We start from the raw sequence: 22,687 nt of genomic DNA, 5'->3' as shown, positions 1-22,687 counted from the left end.
TTTTTTCTTTTTCCATCTCGAGAAAGTCATTTTTGGAATACCTGTCACTGTCTTTTAAGCGCTCAGTTCATGTGTATGTGTAAAGTACAAAAATCCTGCTGAGCTTGTTTAAATGTTTGAGTAATAGTGCGTGATGTTCATTTGCATGACAACAGTGAAACTCAGTCAGTATTGGTGCGGTGGATCATCTGCCAGTGTCACTGTTTACTTTGTAAACAGTCTGGGGGAATAGGTGTGGCTTTATGTTTTTAGTTATGAATGAAGGTTAATGTTATCATTACAATGTGACGCCATTGCCTGTGGACATTTTAGGAACATTCAGTTAAAATGCCTCAAAGAAATTGAAACTGGAGCAGGTAAAGGTTAAAATAGACAGAACATTGTTTGTAGATTTGTTTGCGATGCAACTAATTCGGCTTACCTTACGTCGCTCTATTGCTAGTCATGGGAAAGAATGCTGTTCCTCTACTGTAATTGTTGTGTTTCATGTGAGCAGGTCATTGTATGTTGAGGTGTAGCTGCTTCTCGTGACAGTCGCACCTTTCCTGATGATTGTGTTGATACTTTAATGGTAAACGACTCCAAACAAACTGAAACTAGATGACCTCATTTGCCTGGGGAGCAAAGTGCAGTGGTTTCACTTTACAGTCCTCGTTGTGCTCTGAAACAATGATTAGTGTGGACGACATTTCAAATGACACTGCTGTAACTTCACATTGTTAACCATAGCACAAGAAACAAGAGCACGGACTTCCATCAAGGCCTGTTAACCAAACTGGGCAGAAAATACAGTAGGCTAGTGCACATTTAGCCTGAGCCGCACCAAGAACTAATCTTCACAAAGTCTTGTGGAAATCAGTTAAGTAGTTTTTGTGTAATCCTTCACACAAACAAACAGATTAACACATAAATAAACTCGAATGGCACTTAGAGCACAGACCTCCACCCAAGCCGAACTCCCCTAAACATGTCGATGTTATTGGTTTGTAAAATGACATGTCAGCTAAAGCTTTTCCCCTACAGTCCTATAGGTGGCAGTAATATGTACTACAAAGTGCCATCCACAGTCACACACAGCAATTTGTTGTTTTTTTTTTTTACTGCAGCGCCATCTGGTGGGACACTGCTTTACTTGGTCCCAATGCAAGTGGAAAGAAAAGATGGAAGAAAATTCTGCATAATGCAAATCAACTTACAATGATTGATATATGGAACAAGAGCGGTGACTTGCCATGTCTTAAATTCCTGGAGGTGGTGCAATTGCCAGCCTTCCTTTGGTGACTTTTTACATGTGTGGTACGTGCACCACTAGTAAGCAGGCTCCCTCTTGTGGTATGTGAAAGAATTAGTGCCAAAGTACAGTTCAGTTGTATTTAACTTAAGATCAATAAATTAGCATTTAATCTTTAAGAATTGTTTTTCTAAACAATTATTTAGGCAAAATGTTTAGATAGATTTTATGTGCAATACATTTTAATCAAATCATTATTTAACTAGATTGTTTTATTTTCCTACTACCACATAATGTTACAGTGGCTTACAATGATATTAAATATACATTTATATACTTTATACAGATACTTTTATAACACTTAGCGTACTAGCCTGCTGTATTTTAATTTTGGTCATGGTGGTGGTACTTTGAGATCTAAGTATATTTCTCGGTGGAAGTCGGTGTAAAGGGTTTGAGAACCATTGAATTTAATATGTAAAATGTTGCTTTGCTATACTAAAACACAAGAAAGTGTGCCCTCAAAATGCCCACTGTAAAAAAACTATGTGTCAGGGCTACTGTTTCAGCCGTTGTGTGTTGTGTGTGTTTGTGTGTGTGTGTCATGAGTGCTTTGCCGAGTTGACGTGTTGGAGTCCAGCAGCTGCACCTTATCTTCCTAATTATGCCTGACTGTTCTTAAGACGCTGTGGGACTCCAACTCGTCGACAGACTATCAACGCTCTACGTCGAGTTCGTAGCCTAGCCACCTTGTCTGTCTTTTGCTTCCCGAAGATCCTGGAATTTTATCGCTACCTCATTCTTGTTCTTTGTCCCCCGTCTGCCATCTGCCCTTGCTCCCTGCAAACCAGTGCTCACCTCTTGCGGCCCACCGACAACCCGGACTCCTACCCTGCCAGACCGGTCCTCGTTGGAAGCCTTCCAATCCCGGATCTAGTTCTCAGAGTTCCTTTGTTTGCTTCCAATCTACAATAAACATTCGTTCACAAACTCACCTCCCTGTCCTCTCTGCATCTGGGCCCAACTTGCAACCTGAATCCTGACACTATGGAAATGAAAAAAATAATCATTTCTAGCTAAAAAGATATCCATTCAACAAATAAAAACTCACCATAACTCCAAATTTTGCCCAGCATATGAATATATATGTATTTCCATACACATATACACAAATAAATACATGCATGCATACAGTACATGCATACATATATTAGAATCAGTTCTACACTCCATTGTTAGACACCCTTGTATGTTGTGAATCTCTCTTTCTGCATATGTAAACACAGAAGTTCTGTTATTTCACATGACTTTAGATGCAGTTCTACACCAAAAAAAGCCACCAGAAGATAAAATGCTAACCACTCGCCTGAGGTTTGATCGGCCTGTGCCACATTTGGGCCCATTTAAAGAAATGTTTCTCAACCATACGCAGCTGCTTTCCATCTAGTGGCATTTTCCTTGTCTCCCCAATGGCAGCAGCACCCGCTTCCACCCCCCGTTCTTCCCCCCTTCAACCACCACTATCCCTTCTTTCTTCACGTCAATCCTTGGCAGGCAAGTTTACACTCTGATTTTCAAAGCCACCCTGTTCTCCGTCAAATGTTGCGTGGCAACATCAAACGCTCTGTCGGACACAGCCTGCCTGGGATTCCAGCGTGGTGGGCGGATAATTGGAGGCAGGCCTCAGCGGATCTGGCAGATGTGTGATGAGTTTTTACTGGAGCGTTTGTGTGTGTGCGTGCTTTTTTTTTTTGGTGGTGAGTCGTGTGTATGTGTGGGGGTGGGAAGCAGGTTTAGAGGGAAAACATAAGGGTTTTCTTTGTTGTTGTCCTCAGGAGTGTGTTGTTGGTCCTGTGGCCAAGCCAGGGCTGACTGTGGCAGTAAACATCGCATGCAGTCACGATATCTGGACCCAGCATATGGAATTTGATGTCTAAAGTCTGACTCACAAAGACTTTTAGCTACCGACTAAGTCGTGTCTGCCTTTTTTTACCCATTGCCCTCTTTTCTGTTACTTTAGCATGAAGCTTACTGCTTGTCTTACTTGTCTGGGGGTTAACCGCAGGTTTGGATGGAGATCAGTGTGGTTGCTGTCAAACATACAGTGATTAAAAAAACATTTTGGAATTGCCCCTTGTGCCTCAATCCACCCCCACTGCAAACACAGGAATGCTGCACTTAGATTCTTAGTTTTCCTGTCCATCCATCATTGAGCAAGCATAACAGCCACCTAGACCAGTTCCTCCCAAGCTGAGGGTGGGCTTGCAGTGAGTGCAAAGAGGCAGTGGGGGTGTTGGGCTCAGGAAATTGTTTGACAGAGAGGGAAATGGACAAAGGAAAAAAAGACATCCAGACAGTTCCAGGAAAAAAAGAATTAAACACAGCCCTCCCATGTTTTTGTTAGCATCCCTAGGGCACTAGCAGACAGTATTAAGTTTATTATGATTATTTTTTTTTTTTTACACAGGAAGGCGGTGCAGATGTTCCTGGAGCTGGCTTGCAGTTTCCCTGTTTTCCTTCTGCTCGTCTGTTCCCAGCTGAGCAATGTTGCCAAGGTGCTCCCTTACTCGGCGCTGGCGCTTTTGTTTTTCCTATAAGAGCGAGTGCTCCAACAGGAGGGTCATCTCCAGGCCAGCTCCAAATGAGAAATAGTTGGCCGGGTGCCCTGGCGTCCGCTCAAATCCGCCCTTTTGAAAAGATTACTGTGCTGCTGCCGCCACCTCCCGTGGGCCATGCCAAATCTGCTGAGGGAAGAGGAATGTGCCGGAGGAGGGAGGGAGCCACAAAGTAGGGGGGCACATTTCATCCGACCTCTTTCCGAAAGTTTTCCTCATTACTTTTCTTCTCTCTTTCCGCCATACATTTTTCAATTTTGCGCTGCACACAGCAGATGCTTGGACTATTACAAAATAAAATCCAACTGGGTTTTTCCACTCTGTTTGACAGAGTCTACCTGAGCTACTTGCCTTCCTTAGTTTTCTTAGGCCCTCTTGTTTTAGTTTCTTAGGGACTGGTGATGATGATCAATTGATAGTGTTAAAGCCTGTGGTTGGACTGCCACAGGCTATCTCTGCTTAGCTGCTTTGCCTGATAGGCTTCTAACTGGGGAGACTCCAATGCAGGAGCAATAAAGGTGATTTGTTGGGGCCTTGCAAGAAGCCCCAGACACTTAGTAGAGGTGTGCATGTCTCCTCTGTCACAATCAATACTACCCCACCACCTCTGGGCCTCTGTCTGACCGTTTTTACTCTTAAATAATGCATCTCTCTCTCTCTCTCTCTCTCTCTCTCTCTCTCTCTCTCTCTCTCTCTCTCTCTCTCTCTCTCTCTCTCACACACACACACACACACACACGCCTCCCATTCACACCAGGCGTGATTACCATTAGCCATGGCTGTGTGCTAACAATGAAATACAGCCACTGCATCTTCTGTCTTTGCCCACAAACCGCCACCAATGGTAATGCCTGACCTAACTGAAAAATCTCACATTGAACTTTTCTGGCTCAGAGTACACACTCACCTAGTTTCAGCTGGGATTAACCTCAGAAAAGAACTATATTTAGTAGAGAACTGAAGATAAAAGGCATAGCATGAGCTACAATTGACATTCTTAATAGCCCGCCCTGAGGGGACACATGTTGTATTTATCAAAAATGGTTGGCACGGGCTGCGATTGGCTGGCCACCATGGTGTTCAGGGTGTACCCCGCCTCATGCCCGATGATAGCTGGGATAGGCTCCAGCACGCCCGCAACCCTAGTGAGGAGAAGGGGCTCAGAAAATGGATGGATGGGTTGGCACTGGGCAGCATGGTGATGACACACCATTAGCACATCTCCCTCGCAGGTCTGAGGACCGGGGTTCAAATCCTTGCCCCGCCTTTGTGGAGATTGCATGTTCTCCCCGTGCCTGCGTGGGTTTTCTCCGGGCACTCCTGTTTCCTCCCACATCGCAAAAACATGCATGCTAGGTTGATTCAAGACTCTAAATTGGCCTGTAGGTGTGAATGTGAGTGTGAATGGTTGTTTGTTTATATGTGATTATATGGGATTGGCTGGCGACCAGTTCAGGGTGCACCCCACCTCTCGCCCAAAGATAGCTGGGATAGGCTCCAGCACGCCCGCTCCCATAGTGAGGAGAAGCGGTACAGAAAATGGATGGATGGATGGTTGGCACTGTGTAAGTAATGGTATGTTAACAAGGTTTAGCACAAAAGAAAAAACCTTTCATGTATCATATGTTTCTGTTTTGCCAACATGTTCTTCCTCAGCAGAGGTGGGTAGAGTAGCCAAATATTGTACTCAAGTAAGAGTACTGTTACTTTAGAATAATATGACTCACGTAAAAGTAAATAGTCGTGACCCAAATATTTACTTGAGTAAGAGTAAGAAAGTACTCAATGAAAAAACTACTCAAGTAAAGTAACTTCTGATTATTATTATTTTTTAAATCAGAGCATGAACATCAACTAAAATAAAAAAGTATTGATATATGGGAGTCGACGCACACCTGCCACCATTTTAATTTTATAACTACAGAAACATGATTTGCTTTAGTCACTTAAATGACTTCATGAAGAAGCTGTTTGCTGGAAAGATTGAGTGATTGTGTGTGTGTGTGCGACACCATAGGGCTAATGCTAATTTTGCCATATCGACTCCCAAAACAACAATAGAAACATCTACAACTTACCGCAAGGTGTTTTCTCAAGTTAGAAGTGGGCTGAAATATCCAAGTTTGGGCAGTCACAATTTAAGAGCTGCATGACAAAGCTTTTGTTTTTTCAAGTCTGTAAAATAAACACAGTCGCGCGGCTGTTTCCCCCCCCAAAATGAGTCATTTTGATTGGCTCGCGAAGGCAACGTGCACAGTGATGTGACTACCTTGTGTCATCTGATTGGTGAAAAATGAGTCATTTTGATTGGCTCGCGAAGGCTACATGCACGCTCATGTGACAGCCTTGTGTTGTGTGATTGGTGAATTGGAGTCAAATGACATTACTGATCCCATTTGATTGGCGCAACTAGCGCCCTATGCGGAAGTCGAAGATGGAGTCTAATAATAGACGCGCACACGCAAGAATGATTAAATAAAAGTAGCGAACGGGATGTCGATCATTGTCACGGAGTAAAAGTATCGCTCCTTCTTCACATAAATACTCAAGTAAAAGTAAAAAGTACGGTGCTTTTAAAGTACTCTGACAGTTTATGGATGCGTTACTACCCACCTCTGCTCCTCAGATATCATTAACTGCTGATTGCTATGGAGTGATGAGGCCTTGGTGGGTGGTCTTTATCTGAGAGTCAGGAAACAGAACCAGACCCATAAACACTCGACTCACCACAGAGGAAACCCCCATGAGTGCCAACCCCACCCAAAGTTGCTGGAAACACTTGCCTTTCTCGAAAATGAACGGAGAAGATATAAACGGAAACCTCAAGCAAAATTTCAGCTTCTCACAGCTTTTATGAGAGCAGCTGACGCACAGACGCCCAAAGTGTGTTGAATACAACAAAGCGGCTTGGTTTAATTTGTTCCAGGAAACATCAGCGTGCAGCATGCAGGCAGAGCAGCACTATCACTAAGTCTGCTCCACGCTGACACTAAAAGAATGGCGGCATGTGTTCCTGAGTCACATCATCTGCTTAGCAACAAGCACGCCGGAGAGAGCAGGACAAAGCGACGTGATTGGGGGAGACAAGGACCCTCAGGACATCAAGTGCTATTTGCAAAGCTGTTTTCGCCTCCATTTTACAAACAAGCACTTCGCCAGAAAAGGGGTTGCATAACAGGGTTTTACACCAGTACCCCTCCTCATCTGCCCTCACTTTATTTCCATCCTTTCATACACACCCCCTTCATCTACCTAAAAGATTGCGCTATGTGCCAAAGTGTGAGTGGATGCACAGTGACTGTAGAGACCATCTGCTTTTGCGCAAAACCATCGACTTCCTGCAGTCTCATTGATATAGAAAACCTTGCTTCTATTTTTTTTCATTCACTTTGTGCAGGCATGCATGTATGTTCTTGTGTGTGCATATCAGCTGTACACACTTGTTATGTGCTCTTAACATGTTCAGATGGCTAGAGCTGTCATCCACAATCAACCTCAAATTGACGCTCAGTGCGCTGAGTATGTTCTGATGTTTGTGTGCCTGCTTAGCCAGGGTTGAAGGGAGGATAGTCTAGAAATAGAAGCGTTTCATGAAAACATCAGAATGGGGAATCATTCTACTGTAAAGGCTAGTTTCATAATCGCCCCGGAGAAACTGAGGCTTGTCTGTTCCATTTGAGCTCCCTTTTGCACCACTTCACTTCTGCAGCTCAAATATATTTAACCTAATGTCAGTTCTGACTATTCATGCCCTCTTATCCAAGTCTTTTCCCCTGTCAGGTCATGTTTGTTATAAAATCTACTTTACTCTTTACTATGGGAGGCGCTGTTAACGTCAGTGAAACAAGGTGTGGCTCTATTGAGATCTTCTGCAAAAGTCTACATCGACATTTTTTTTTCACGGCCCAATCCATCTGAGTCAGTCTAATTTGGATGATTTTGGAAGTGATACTCGTGGTCAATTCAAGGGCAAGTTTGTGTCACAAAATGGACCACACAGTCATAACATCAGCCAAGTTCACTAACTTTCTGTTATTGGTCCAACTTTAGATTTCCAAGGTCCTACGCACCCTGGATGGGCCCCCAGAATGGGCCCATGTTCCCAGGATCCTATGCTGCCGTGGAGGCGTTCGGTGTTCTGTTATTCCGAGGATCCTATGCCCCCTTGTAGAGTCCAGTGCTCTGAGGATGACATACTACCAAGCAGGTTCTCACGTTTCTAGTCTCCTGTGCTCCCACCATTCTGTGTGTCCATGTTTGGAGCCCTGTTCCAATGATGCTTTATCCTAAAGACCTCTGACAGTCTCAGGTTCTTTTGTTCCCTGATTCTTGTGCTCCCAGGCAGAGCAGTATTTCCCAAGGTCCCAATGGGAGGTTCTATGATCCTCAGTGCCTCTTCTCCTATGCTCATACGCAGGGCTCTATGTTCTCAAAGTAGTTTTTTTCTCAGGATCAAAGGCATTGGCTAATGGAAATATATTCATGTTCAAATGTCATGGTTCAGAGTTGTTATGCCTCCAGCAAGGCTAAAATACAAGCAAATAAAGACATACCCACAATAGGTTCTCAGGGTACTTTGAAAACGGTTCACGCTGGTATATTACGATACAAGTACTTCCATAGATGATGTCCCTTAAGAATTACTAAACATTATGGCACATACTGCGCTTGACTCCCCAAGCGCAAAATGTAATCACATATTTCAGTACATGAGAGAACAACTGCTTTTGACACTCAGCACTTCACACACTGCCTTATTATTATAGAGCCAGGCCAGCCAATAAATTCCACATGCGTGTCTCTCCCGAGCTAACATAATGCCTTTTTCACAATACACACATATTGAAAATGTCAACTGTCCAATGCCAGTTAACTGCATTGTTAAAGCTTAGCTGAAAATGGGTACCGATAGACAGACACAATGGCATAAACACGACCATCAGGAACAATGACATGGGATGGCAAGAACTTTAATGGGCTACAGTAGTAATTTTACAGAAATAAACTGATTGGATTCATTCATAATGCCAAATCCAGACCTGTCTCCACCCACCACTTACCCAAACAACCTGCCAAATCAGGCCAGTCTCTGCCAGAGCACTGAATCAATGCATTTTCCGATCAATAGTCTTATTCGAGCCGCAGCTGAGTGGTGAACAAAGCAGATTAGCTGTGTCTCCACATCATGTCTCTTCAGGCTGTAGAGCACCTCACAAAAGGCCACCCATCACAAGCTCAGTGTGGTCTATGTGGACCTGCTGGTTGATGGCCCTTCGGCACATATGATTAATAAATTCAGACTCTGGGAAACATTGATCAGCACCCCCACTTGCTTGTATCGATCATGAATCTCATTGATTTTGAATAATGCTCAACTCTGATATGGAATCTTGCTTGCATTACTACTACTTTCCCAGTATTTGGAGAACCTCATTCAAAAGACAGACAAAAAGATCACATGCTCCCCCTAAAAGTAGTGAACTTCTTTATAGATCAAGGAACCATATTTGGTAGCTTAAGTCACAATGTATGCCACATGCCTAACTGTAACGTAGTAGGACCATGTGATTTTTCACAGCACTGAAATATGATAATTAATGAATCTAAACTATGTTATACATGTATATCATTTTTATAAAGCTAATAATAACAATGTTTTTTTATTTATTTTATTATTATTTTTTTACATTCACTCAGGTTTTCCTAAGAATTGTAATCTACTGAAAAAATTGAGTTGGGTTCAGTTTTAAAAAATCGAAGTATTCCAATGAGTGGCCTATAAAAGCTCAAGGGTCACTAAGTTCAGTGTGTAACTATTTGTGTGCTTTGAATCAAGCCCAGTCATGTTTTCCAAAGCTGCAACATGTCTGCAGGGTCACAGCTCGGGTCACTTTTGTTCCTATTTTACACACAAGCATGTCTGACAACTTGCCAAAAGACACTCAGGACCCCGTGAGTTCACTGAGGGAATGAAAGAGGTGTATTCATGCCCTAAGGCTCTCTTAATTTGGTTACCTGGGATCCTATAAATCTTTTCAGCAAGTAATGTGCTTACACTGATTAACAAGACCATTCACTGGAGTGTACATAGCATTACCTAACCGATAATTTTTCATCCATCAAATGGAACAAAGACTGTGCAAGCACGGAGGGGGGTAAACGCTGGTGAACATTTACGCGAAAAGGACAAGATAAATAAGTGGGCTCCATGTGAAATCAGAGATGACTGTGTTTACTTTGGGGGGTGGAAATGAGACCTTGCCACGTGAGACTCCCCTGCTTAAAAGATGAATGGGCTGCTCTTTCTACATATCCAGAGAGAGATATAGGCCTCCACCACATGAATGGAAGGCTCTCTGTGCTATAGTCTGGACTGGAAACCAGTGCTAATAAGGGGAGTACTGTTCCGGTTAGTTCTGCACAAAGGCCACCTATGCCTGGGAGGCCCCTGATGAGTTGAAGGCGGGAGTGGAGTCGAGGCCAGGGGACTATGTGATGACTAAGAGGCTGTGAACGACACTGTACTTGACTGTGTGATTAATGGATGCAGCCAGCATCCTCACAGATTGGCCTTCACCCTGCACACTGAGATCAGCACCCCATCACTCCCTCCTCTTCCGATACTGCATGCAGCAGTCGGGATTTGTCTAAAAACGAGACGCATACTTTAGCATCGAGACGATTCCCTTAAGTAACTTTAACTGTCATTTGGGTATCGTTTTTACAGTTGGAGAGCCTGCAGACTGTGGATATTGATCTGAAGCCTTATGCCTTGTGTGCTGGCTCAGGGTTTATTTGCAGCCGCTATTACTGGAAATGAATCCCTTGTGCTTGTGCGATCTGGATTCAGCTGATCCAATTAAACCCTGTGAATAATTGATCTGACTGTGAAACTCAACCCTGTCACATGGGTGTGATGACATCATCATTTAAGGTTGAAAATGGACTCCTGTGCAGCTGGATTGCCTCGGGTTGTTTGCTCCACAATCGCTCCACTGTATCTGATTACCTACTGCCTATGAAGGACAAAAAGTAGAGCACGAGGACAGAAGGGGCGGTGACGCTAGCATTATCATGCTCAGCAAGACTGTACAAAGACAACCGACTCACTGATAGCGCACATGAGATTGTCACATGGTGCTCTCTGCTACGCAAAAACCACTAAAGTAGAGAGCAATAAAACAATCCTTTCATCCGGTTGTATTACTAAGATTCAAGCTACTTGAGTGAACCTAGGAAAATAATCTTTAATTCCACCCTCATGGTTCTTATTTGCCTCTTTTTTCAGGGTTAAGAGACCTGTGCTGCATTGCGTGGTACAAAGGCAAATCTTCATGTGAACCAGATGGAATCAGTGCAAGTTGATTATCTCCCTGGCCATGAAATAAGGTGAAAATAGGAGCCATCTTTGACCCCAGCCTTGGAGGAAGCTTAGATTGTAATATCTAATGAAACCCCTCCAGAGAGCTCTACTCCTACTGCTCTCCACCTTTTCATCCTGATCCACACCACAAATGAGAACAGGAGGCCGTTGAACATCGAACATCTTGTGTGAATTAGAGTCGAAGCCTTGGGCAGGGACGGGGGAGGGTGCTCTCGATGTCTCCTTGATTTCTCACGAAGGAAGGAAAGGGTGTGTGCTCCTCTGTCTTCTGCTGACTCTCATGCTGCAAACATTTTGCTACGTTGCCACTCCGGCCGGATCTGCTCACGATGAACTCACTGGTCTGATGAAATCGGTTGCTGTTGACCACGTGGACCAACAGTCATCATGTGTCACTGTGCAATCTCTCGTTTCGTAAGTGGTGTCATGGCTCTCTGCCTGTGGAAAGTCTTTGAACTCACCACTTGTGTGTGAGTCAATGTGTCCACATGCAGCTTTACTTTTCATGCCTTGTCACTGGATGAAATACCCGAACACTTCGGGTAAATCAGATTTTGTTGTTGTTGTTGTTTGAGTTGTTTGTTTCATTCATTTGTCTACTACATTTGCTGTTCAGGGTCACAGGTGCGCTGGAGTCTGTCCCAGTTTAATTTTTTTTTTAATTATTTATTAGTTGAGAAAGTAAATGACAGAAGCAAGTGACAAAAGACTATGCCTGACCAGAAAGATCCAACATTGAACCGTTGTAAAGGATTCTTCTAACATAACACAATGAGATGGTAATTTTACACATGAACATTTTCTATCAAAATGTAAACAAAACTGTCTGACACAACTTCTTCCTCTTTTACCACTTTTATGCGTCATTTCAAGATCAAATACAATTTGACTTAATTAATTACATTAAAGTCTGGGTATGAATAATTATCCTGCGTTGCTAAGTGGAGAAATACACATTTACTTTCTGACAAGGAGGGTGAGACAAAGAGAAAATCACTTTTGCAAGGAATACACAAAATGATGTAAAGAAAACCAAAACTAAAAATGTATATATAATTTTGGGGGGGAAACAAATAAACCATTGTAGCAAATATGAAATATAACCGTAATTGATTCCACACTGTGATGGTTATACTGTAATGAAGTAAAACAGTTTCTTGCTGCAATACGATAGCCATGGACGGACTACACCTCGGACAATTAATCATTCACATTGACTGAATGGGAACTGAACCCACTCTGCCTGCACAGAGGTCAGCTCAGCCAACCACTACACAGTGATTTCAGTCTTAAAGTATTTTTTTGTTCTAAAGAAGCAAAACATGACGTCAGCTATGGGAGGCTGAGCAACATCCAAACAGATGACCGCGATGGCCCAAGTCCTCAATTCAATGCTGCCATGTAAACAGGAGTTCAGAACATTCAGAGATCAAATTCCCATGCCTACTCTGTCTAAAAGGTTTGTTTCTCCATGAACTAGGTTATCTGTAGCCGGGCATCGGCCTTATATAAGTCCTGGCATGAAGACAGTAGACACTAATTAAACTGACATCGACCGCAACACCGGTACCGAATATCGAACATATATTTTTGGAGTATTCATGACAACGACTTCACAAAAGCTGGAAAGTAAACAGCTTGTTTGTCCCCTCCAAATTGTCTTCTGGCCACATCATCAGTTTCAACTGCCAGAAAATAAAGATAAACTTAATTTGCCCTTTGTGGTTTGGCTTGGCATCAACAAATAAAGCTTGCCCATACATTTCTCTGTGAAATGGGTCCTTGGAGCTTGGTGCTGGAAATGAGGGGATCCTGTCAGCTAATTAGACAAGAGTGGTGATGGCTCCATCCGTCTTTTCTTTCACCTCACAGATCAAGACTGCTTGGACATTTTTCCCCATCCGTCAAGATGGGGAAAGGCTTCCAACTGCAAAGACCACCAGTGAGTGGAGAGCTGAGCCTTTCACGGGGAATGAAATCTTTTGAGCAGCAACACTGACATACCTCGACCTCCCTGGAAAGGTTATGTGGTGTTGCCATGGCAACACAGGACACCAGCGGTATGTTAAAAAGGTAGCCTGAAGAAGATGGGGGTGGGCGCGTCTAAACTGAAACTATGGCTGTGGAATTCTGTGGGTGAGTGAGGATGCATTTTGAATATTAATATTCTGTTTAAATTAAGTAGGAGTATCCACAGTTCTATCCTCTCCTCCACTCTGATGCTTCATTCCCATTAACATTTGTAAAAGCCCAATATGCACTATGACGCATCCAGCTCTGTGGACAAGGAGGGTATTTTTAGACGTGTACTCATTAGCGCTGAGAGATCATTTGTAATGAAGGACAGGGGGAGAGGGAGGCCAATATCCCTGTGAAAGATGGCATCGATATTCAAATACCTGATGAGTGAGTGAGTGTAAAAGAGGTAGTGAGGTGAGATGTTAGGGGTAAGCCAATCAAAGAGTTTAAGGGGAGTGATGCAATAAAATTGTAAGGGGCAAGGTTACGTGAATTATAAAGCACATTAGGCATGATTTAAAAGCTTCCCATTCTGCTTTTAAAATAACAATATGACATATATGGCTGATTAGGCGCGCGACATTCATACAATAGCAGAGAAACTATTTTCCCTTGGTTGAGGTCAGATCTGTTGCTCTTATTACTCGGTATCTTCCAATAATTGAAGAATGACGTCAGCAACTACCATTCACAATCACGCATACAATCAGTTAATGGAGTCTTCAAATGATATACAGTATAACCAGCCGTAAACATGTTTCCTGTTAGGGTCATAAGTGGTCGCACTGAATAATGGAATTCTGATTTCATTTGCTACATGAGGGAAAGTACCACCGTCCCATCCTTCTCCAGGTAGAAGGGTTCGATTGGACAAGAATATGGTGCCACTGTCTGTTTGACAAAGTGAGGACAACAATACCGAAGAATGGTAGGCAACCTTTCTCATATCATCCAAGAGGCTTAAGTTTTATGTCTGCATGATACAACAGTGCCCCCGAGAGGTCGCAGTACAGTTCGCCTAGGAACTGTACGGTACTGTAGGCCTATTCCCTGGTGTTTTAAGACTGAATGGTCCTGTTAGGGTCACAATAATGATGTGGGTAGAGTGATACTAATATCCTTTCATGGGTGCCACCCACATGGTGGTAACTAGCAAATACAGCCAAAAGCATTTTCTGCAGAACATTGAAGGAGCTCAAAAGGGATTGTGGGTCCTAATGGAGTTGGCCAGTTTGGATGAAATGAGTTGGTACAAGAGTATATTCTCAAAGCCTTATCAGCATTTTCATGTCACCAAATGTAATATCAGTGGGACTATTTGACACAACCAAAATAACAGAATTTATACTGCTTGTAGAGAGAAATGGGAGCGACTCAATTTATTCTGCAGTGCTTTCATAAAATAGGAGCATGTTAGGCTGACATGTTTAAGGAGGACAAAGATGCAGTGGCTTTTGCAAACTTAAAAGTGATGTGATGTCAGCATCTCCCACCAGAAATATTCTAAAGCAGAAAGACACCATCATTAATGCTCTCTGTTGAAACTAGAAATATATGACTTTATTGGCAGGTAGCATAGCATGTCTTTTTAGAGAAATAAAAGTGCTCATCAACCGCAATGTGGAGGACAAAAAGGCAACACAGACGACAGGGTGTCCAATGTGATTCAGATCATACAGTTGATTTCTGGGAATGTGGCTCAGGGTTAAAAAGTACATCGACAGATGGCCACGTGGTGGACTGGTTCCCCTTCGAGACTTCAAAATCAATTTACAAGATGGCTCTCTTAGAGTATTGCAACTAATTTTGGGTCTGATAGGGACAGGAGCCGAGATGCAGGTATGAGCTACCACCCACCCCCCCAAAAAGATTTTCTTGTAGACGAGTGTTCTATTAAACAAAAAAGAAAAAAAAAGGTGCATACAGTATGTTTGAATGTACAAAGCCCAATTCCAGTGAAGTAAGTAAGGACGTTGTGTAAAATGTAAATAAAAACAGAATACAGTGATTTGCAAATGCTTTTCAACTTTCTGTATACTAAATTGAATACACTACAAAGAAAAGATATTTAATGTTTAAACTGATCAACTTTATCGTTTTGTTTTTTGTGTGCAAATATTCTCTCATTTTGAATTTGATGCCTGCAAGACGTTCCAAAAATGCTGGGACAGGGTCATGTTTACCACTGTGTTACATCACCTTTCATTTTAAAACAGCCAATAAGCTTTTGCGAACTGAGGACAGTAATTGAAGCTTTATAGGTGGAATTATTTTCCATTCTTGCTTGATGTACAACATCAGTTGCTCAACAGTCCGGGGTCTCCATTGTCCTATTTTGCGCTTCGTAATGCGCCAAACATTTTTAATCGGGACGGGTCTGGACTGCCGGCAGGCCAGTCTAGAACTTGCACTCTTTTACGACGAAGCCACACTGTTGTAACACGTGCAGAATGTGGCTTGGCATTGTCTTGCTGAAAGGGACTTCCCTGAAAAAGACATTACTTGGTTGGCAGCATGTGTACTGCTGCCAAGGTAAGGTACAACCAATGTACCTTACCTTGTTAATGGTGCCTTCACAGATGTGCCACTTACCCATGCCATGGGCACTAACACACCCCCATACCATCACACACGCTGGCTTTTGAACTTTGCACTAAAAAAAATCCGGATGGTCCTTTTCCTCTTTGGACCGGAGGACATGACGTCCATGATTTCCAAAAATAATCTGAAATGTGGACACGTCAGACCACAGCAAACTTTTTCACTTTGCATCAGTCCATCTCAGATGAGCTCGGGCCCAGAAAAGCCGGTGGAGTTTTTGGGTGTAGACGATATTTGGCTTTCACTTTGGATGGTAGAGTTTTAACTTGCATTTGTAGATATAGCGACAAACTGTGTTAACTGACCATGGTTTTCTGAAGTATTCCTGAGCCCACGTGACAATATCCTTTACACAGTGATGCTGGTTTTTAATGCACTGCACTGAGGGATTGAAGGTCACGGGCATTCAATGTTGGTTATCGGCCTTGCTGCATGCATGCAGAGATTTCTCCAGAGACTCCTAATGATAACAATCCCAAAATTCATTGCAATTGTATGTTGATAAATGTTGTTCTTTAACTGTTGGACTATTTGCTCGAGTAGTTGTTCACAAAGTGGTGAACCTCACTCCATCCTCACTTTTAAACAACTGAACCTTTCAGGGATGCCCCTTTTATACTGAATCATGACACTCACCTACTTCTAATTAACCTGTTTACCTGTAGAATGTTCCAAACAGGTGTTCTTTTTTTAGCAATCCTCAACTTCCCCAGTCTTTTGTTGCCCCTTTCCTTGCCTTTTTTTAAAAGTGTTTCAGGCATCAAATTCAAAATGAAAGAATATTTTTTAGAAAAACAAAAAAACACTAACATTCATCAGTTTGAACATGAGACATCTTATCTTTATAGTGTATTCAAATATAGGTCAAAGAGGATTTGCAAATCATTGTATTCTGTTTTATTTACATTTTACACAATGTCCAAACTTAATTGGAATTGGGGTTTGTAACTCAGAGTCAGTCTTCAAGTTAAATACTGTTCCAAATCAAAATACATATTTGCAGTGCACAAGCAGCATGGAGCAGAGTAGTAGTTGAATTAATCACTTAATTTAGCAGAAGAAGTTGCATCAGAGGCAGTATCGTCATAGTGAAAAAAATAAACACAGTTCTAAATGGAGCTTCATTGTATGTACAAATCGACAGCATTATTGAGCATTGTTTCGTCTTTTATTTCTTCAAATCACATTCGATCTCATTAGATTATGCTGGTGTCTGGCACCCACTCCCCAATTCGTAGTCCGGGTACAAATTCTACAAAAGTACATTGTTTCAATGAATGAATGTGTACATTATGTTTTTTAATGAAAAATATAAACTTACTATTACTTTACGAATTTTTTTTAAAATCTATTACATTCGACCAGATTGGCCAATTGTTGAAGATCAAGCCTACACAGCCAGAAAGGTTTAACAGCCCTGAGACACATGACATGCAAGCTGATATCAGCAAGTGTGCCTACTGTTAGTGGCTCTGGCAGCCTGAGTGAAGTCAAGTTGGACACGAATGATTTGGATCAGGATCCAGAAGGGGTGGGTGTACACATGGTTGGAAAAGCAGCCCAGATAAAACAAGCCCCGAAAAGCTCCTGGCAGCTGAATAAAACAGGCGCAAACGATGTCTGTCATAGCATGGTGTCCAAGCCCTCCTATCTCTCCCTGGCTTTGTTCACAGCCTGGTTCCACCACCGCTTTCATCTCCCTCCCTGCTCCTCCCGTAGGCGGCTGTGTCATTTCTAAGGACACAAAGAGGAAAACATGAATCCACAAAAATATATATAAATTACTGTCAATGCATTTCATCTTTTAATTCAACAGCACATTTCATGAGGGTGACTACATCCATAATTCGTCTGTGCAACCTTGTTAACAGTGCTTGGGTTCACCTAATCAGCCCTGCCTGCATAGAATTGTGTCTATTGTCGTTTATCATTAAAATTAAATTACCATGCTTCTTGTTGTTTCAGCTTGTCCCGTTATGGGTTGTCACAGCGCGTCATCCTTTTCCATCTAAGCCTATCTTCTGCACACTCCTCCTGAATACCAACTGCCCTCATGTCTTCCCTCACAACATCTATCAACCATCTCTTTGGTCTTCTTCAAGCTCTCTTGCCTGGCAACTCCATTCTCATCATCCTTCTACCATTATACTTACTATTTCTCCTCTGGATGTGCCTAAACCATCGAAATCTGGTCTCTCTAATTTTGTCTCCAAAACATCTAACCTCGGCTGTCCCTCGGATAAGATAATTTCTAATCCTATCCAGCCTGGTCACGACGAAAGTGGACGAAAGTGTACCCCAACGTCATCCCCGCCACCTCTAGCTCTGCCAACTCTCGTCTCTTCAGTGCTACTGTCTCTAAGACGTACAGTAGGTCATGGGTGGCCGCACCAGTCTTATAAAAATTTCCCTTCATCTTACCAGAAATTGTGTCACCAAACACAACTGACACTTTCTGAGATCACCATGCTACACCCTGCTAATTCCTACACAACAAGATTAGATGACACAACAGAACTTTAATACGACATGCCGATTGAGTCTTACCTCGCAGCTTTACTCTGCTTGCTTAGTAACAGCTTCTTTTTAAATAATTTTAAAGCCAAGTCTGGAAGGAACTACGGTAGAACCAACCCCACGGTTGTACAATCGGAATTTAACCCAAATTTTGTGCAAAAATATGCCTCTAAAATCAAACAAAACTTCAGAGGTCAAACCGCCACGTATGATTTGCTCTTTTTGTATGGCTGCTTTGTGTGTGTGTGTGTGTGTGTGTGTGTGTGTGTGTGTGTGTGTGTGCGTGTTTGTTTGTGTTTGCAAAGCCTCCACAGAAGGGGTACCTGGAAGAGGAAAACTATGATGAAGATCGCCTTGCTGTCATGTGTCTCCTGGGTGCTCAATACAAAATGGTAAAAGAGACAGGAAAGTCAACATAAAAAAAAGAGGAAGACGTGAATGTACATTACGCAACAAACAACTGCATTAGAGGTTGCAATTTGAAGCAAACCTTTCAAATGTGTGGTAAATAGAGCTATTTTCCTTATTTTTCTTGCATTTACATCATGAGGTTGTGAACATTCCACATACTGTGTGCGTGTGCGTATGTGTATATATATATATATATATATATATATATATATATGTATATATTTTTTTATCACAGGCATGGATGGAGATACAACAACAAAGTTGCCAAAGTGTCTTTTTTTTAAAAGTGGCTTTCAGATGCTTCTCCTGACACACTGTCACCTCCCCTGCTGCTCCCAAATGAACTACTGAACTCCAGATGGAGCAGACTGGCTCACTTATTAAAGATTTACCAGCTGAGTCTGCTGCTGTGTCCTTGACCTTCCATACAGCGACTGCACAAAGAGAGGGGGTGTGTGAGGCAATGTGAGGGGGCAGGAAGTTGAATAACGACTTTGCTGGGTTTGCCACTTGACAGCACTGGCAGGCTGTCAGCAGAGAGAATGCAATATCATTTGTAGTAAATTACAGGCCTCGTAAGTCAAGTTTGCGCTGACAGCTCCCTCGGCCGTCAGGAAGAAAACGCCTCTACCGTGAAAAACTGCACTCAAACACCCACCTTCACGCTTTTGGCCCATTACAGCATCAGCAAAAGTACTTCAAACCATATAAATTCCAGTTTACTAATCTGATTCCAGAATAAGTACGTTTTCTTTTTCTTTTTTTGATATTTTAGATGGCAAAATCTAGTCTGCCTTTCCTTTTCTTGCTTTTTAGTGGAACGTGGTAATGTAAAGCATTACTTATGAATTTCAGTAATATGCCAGTTAATCTCAGTAACTTGATTTATAATACATCTAGCTTTGTGGTTACCAGGCGTTGTCTTTTGCCCAGATATGTCCACCTTTTGAAACCTCCAAACACAGTCACCACGTATTATTCCTCTTGCTGTAACTTGGCTTTCTGTTTAGGTCTGGCCTTCCTGCCCGTCTGCCTGTACAGTCATTGGCTGGCTTGTCAGTCACTGTGATAAAATAGACATTGAGGCCCACTGATTGGTCGTAATTTCACCCAGTGCAATCGGTTTTACGCCTGGTAAATAAATGTTATCCGTATAGATATATTTTTTATTTCATTTTTAGTTGATTTAGGGCCAGCTGTTAAACAGACAGAATGAATATTATTTGGTCCAAATACTGTACATCTTCGAGAAGAAAACCTTGGCAAAGTATATGGGTCTGAAAATGACAGTGATTGGAATAATCTAAAGATGATTATTGTCAAATGAGAGTGACTAGTAATCCATCCGTCCATTCTCAATACTGTTTATCCTGTTTAGTTGTGGGGAGCTGAAGGCTATCCCAGCTGACTTTGGGCAAAAGGCAGACTAAGCCCTGAACTGGTTGCCAGTCAGTCACTGGGCACATATAGACACAGACAACCATTTTCACTCACATTCACACCGTCACTGAGTGGGAACTGAACCTGCGGTACCTGCATCAAAGTGAGGCAAATGCACCACTTCACCATCAGGGACAGTGAGGAGTAATATTTAATTCAATTTAATTTTGCACTTTGCGATAAAACCTCTACATGCATGACGGTATTGACTGTAGATTTAGACTCAGTACGATATACTATCAGCACGGTGGATGACTGGTTAGCACATATGCCTCACAGTTCTGGGGATCGGGGTTCAAATCCTGGCCTCGCCTGTGTGGAATTTGCATGTTCTCCCCGTGCCTGCGTGGGTTTTCTCCGGGCACTCCGGTTTCCTCCCACATCCCAAAATCATGCATGGTAGGTTAAATGGAAATTCTAAATTGGCCGTAGGTATGAATGTGAGTGCGAATGATTGTTTGTTTCTATGTGACCTGCGATTTGCTGGCGACCGGTTCAGGGTGTACCCCGCCTCTCGCCCGAAGATAGCTGGGATAGACTCCAGCAGCCCGGTACCCTAGTGAGGATAAGCGGTGAAGTAAATGGAAATGGATACACTATATCAACTACAGACATTGGTCTGTTTCTCTAGCCTTGAAATAAGATCCAATATAAAAGCTGCATTAAAAAATCAGTATTGACAAAGATAATATTTCCACCATCAGAGAATGATTTTTTAAAAATGATTAATTAATTATTATATTAAACCATTTACCATAGACCAGTCCATATTGGTACTTCCTACCTACCTACCTACCTGCAATTGGCAAAATAGTAGAAACATTATGCAATGCACATTGGAAATTATAGTCAATCCATCCATAATTATTACTCAGCTATTACTTTTTATCTTTATATAGGCATGACATTTTAAATATACTGTAGTGGATCTCTTTTGTGTGTCTCTAGTGCTCCGGCCTGTGTGTGTACAGAGTTGTAGCAGGCAGAATAGAAATGCAACATCCCTTTAAACATCAAGGTCATTGATTGAAGACGACAGAAGATGTATGTGGTTCTGTGGGGGCTGACTGTCCTCCATAAAAAGCAATTGCAGCTCACAGCGAGGCATGGCATGTGGTCATGTGCCAGTTAGTCACTAAGTTCACCAGAGGTCAAATGTTTCTAAACTGTAAACCAGAACTTGTGAAATAGATGCATGGACAGTCAGACAAGTCATGTGCATCTGCAGTTGTCTCAGTGATTTTGATGTGCGCTGGTGGCTGAAGAGTAACAGAGCAACACGGAAGCAGAGCAAACTATCGCTTGCACGCTTGTGCAGCTCCACACAGCTCTTTGCCATGACCCTCATGATTTGTGTGTGCGTTGCCTCCCGGCTACATGGTCCAGACTAGATCTAGATCACTGCCTCAGTGCTCATGCTGCTCTCAGAGGAAGTGACCTCAATACATCCTATAACCCTGTTCGCACGTGTGCAACAGCCCTGCAAGATTGGAGAAACAGCGGGTTTCTTATCTTAGATGCTGCTAAAATGAGACTACTGTACAATGTTGTGTGGTGGTGTAAATGTCACCGGGATGATGCCTTGTCATGCAGATGATATCCTAATGACATGGCACAAATAAAATATCTGCTGATAATTATTTTTAGGCACTGTATCCCAAATGGATTGTTTTTGTACTATGTATTTGTCATTCAGTTTAATGATGATTCACCCTCACCAGCATAATTTAAGTCAAAATCAATTATAACCCTGCCTGCTACATACTGCTCACTAACATACTTGCCACGCTGACTTTACGATTGCATTCTATGCAGAAATAACATGAAATACTCAATACTCAATTTCCTTTGAGTTGCAAACTTCTTACATAAACAGCAAATGGCCAAATTGATCACCTGCAGGATTTAGAGGGATTTAATACAAGAACTGACTCTTAACAGAATAAAAATGCTTTGTTTAAATATTAAAAACATATTTTGAAAAAATGTACAGCTGTTAAAGTAAACACAACTGGCTATAGGCCAACTGGGTACAAGCCAACACAGATCTAAATGTTTTTGAGGGATAATTATAGAAAATATGTACAATCACAAAACAAACGTGCTTTGCATCCTATTTTTTGCTGAATGTACATATCTTCAGGAGTTTATGTATCTGTAATTGCCTCATCCTATGAGACGTGTGTTCCTCAGCCAGGTGACTTTGTGGGATCCTGCATTTGGCACGTTACCCTGCGAGATGCAAATGATCCAACATGTGCCGTAAGGATGATTAAATGTCACAGATCCTTGGGTTTCGGTTCCCAGAATGTGAATGAGCCTCTGTCACCCGTAAACTAACTGGGCCTCGAGTGTGCCTCCAGCGACAGATCCACAGCTCCCCCTTTCGGTTGCATTGAAATAGATAATGCTTGGTCAGACACAAGAGGGACGTATATTGACTAAAGCATATTTAAGAACACAAGCACA

Source organism: Phycodurus eques, chromosome 11 (assembly GCF_024500275.1).
Source record: "Phycodurus eques isolate BA_2022a chromosome 11, UOR_Pequ_1.1, whole genome shotgun sequence".
Lineage (NCBI taxonomy): Eukaryota > Metazoa > Chordata > Actinopteri > Syngnathiformes > Syngnathidae > Phycodurus > Phycodurus eques.
The sequence above is the reverse complement of the archived record's forward strand: the minus strand, read 5'-3'. Positions refer to the sequence as shown.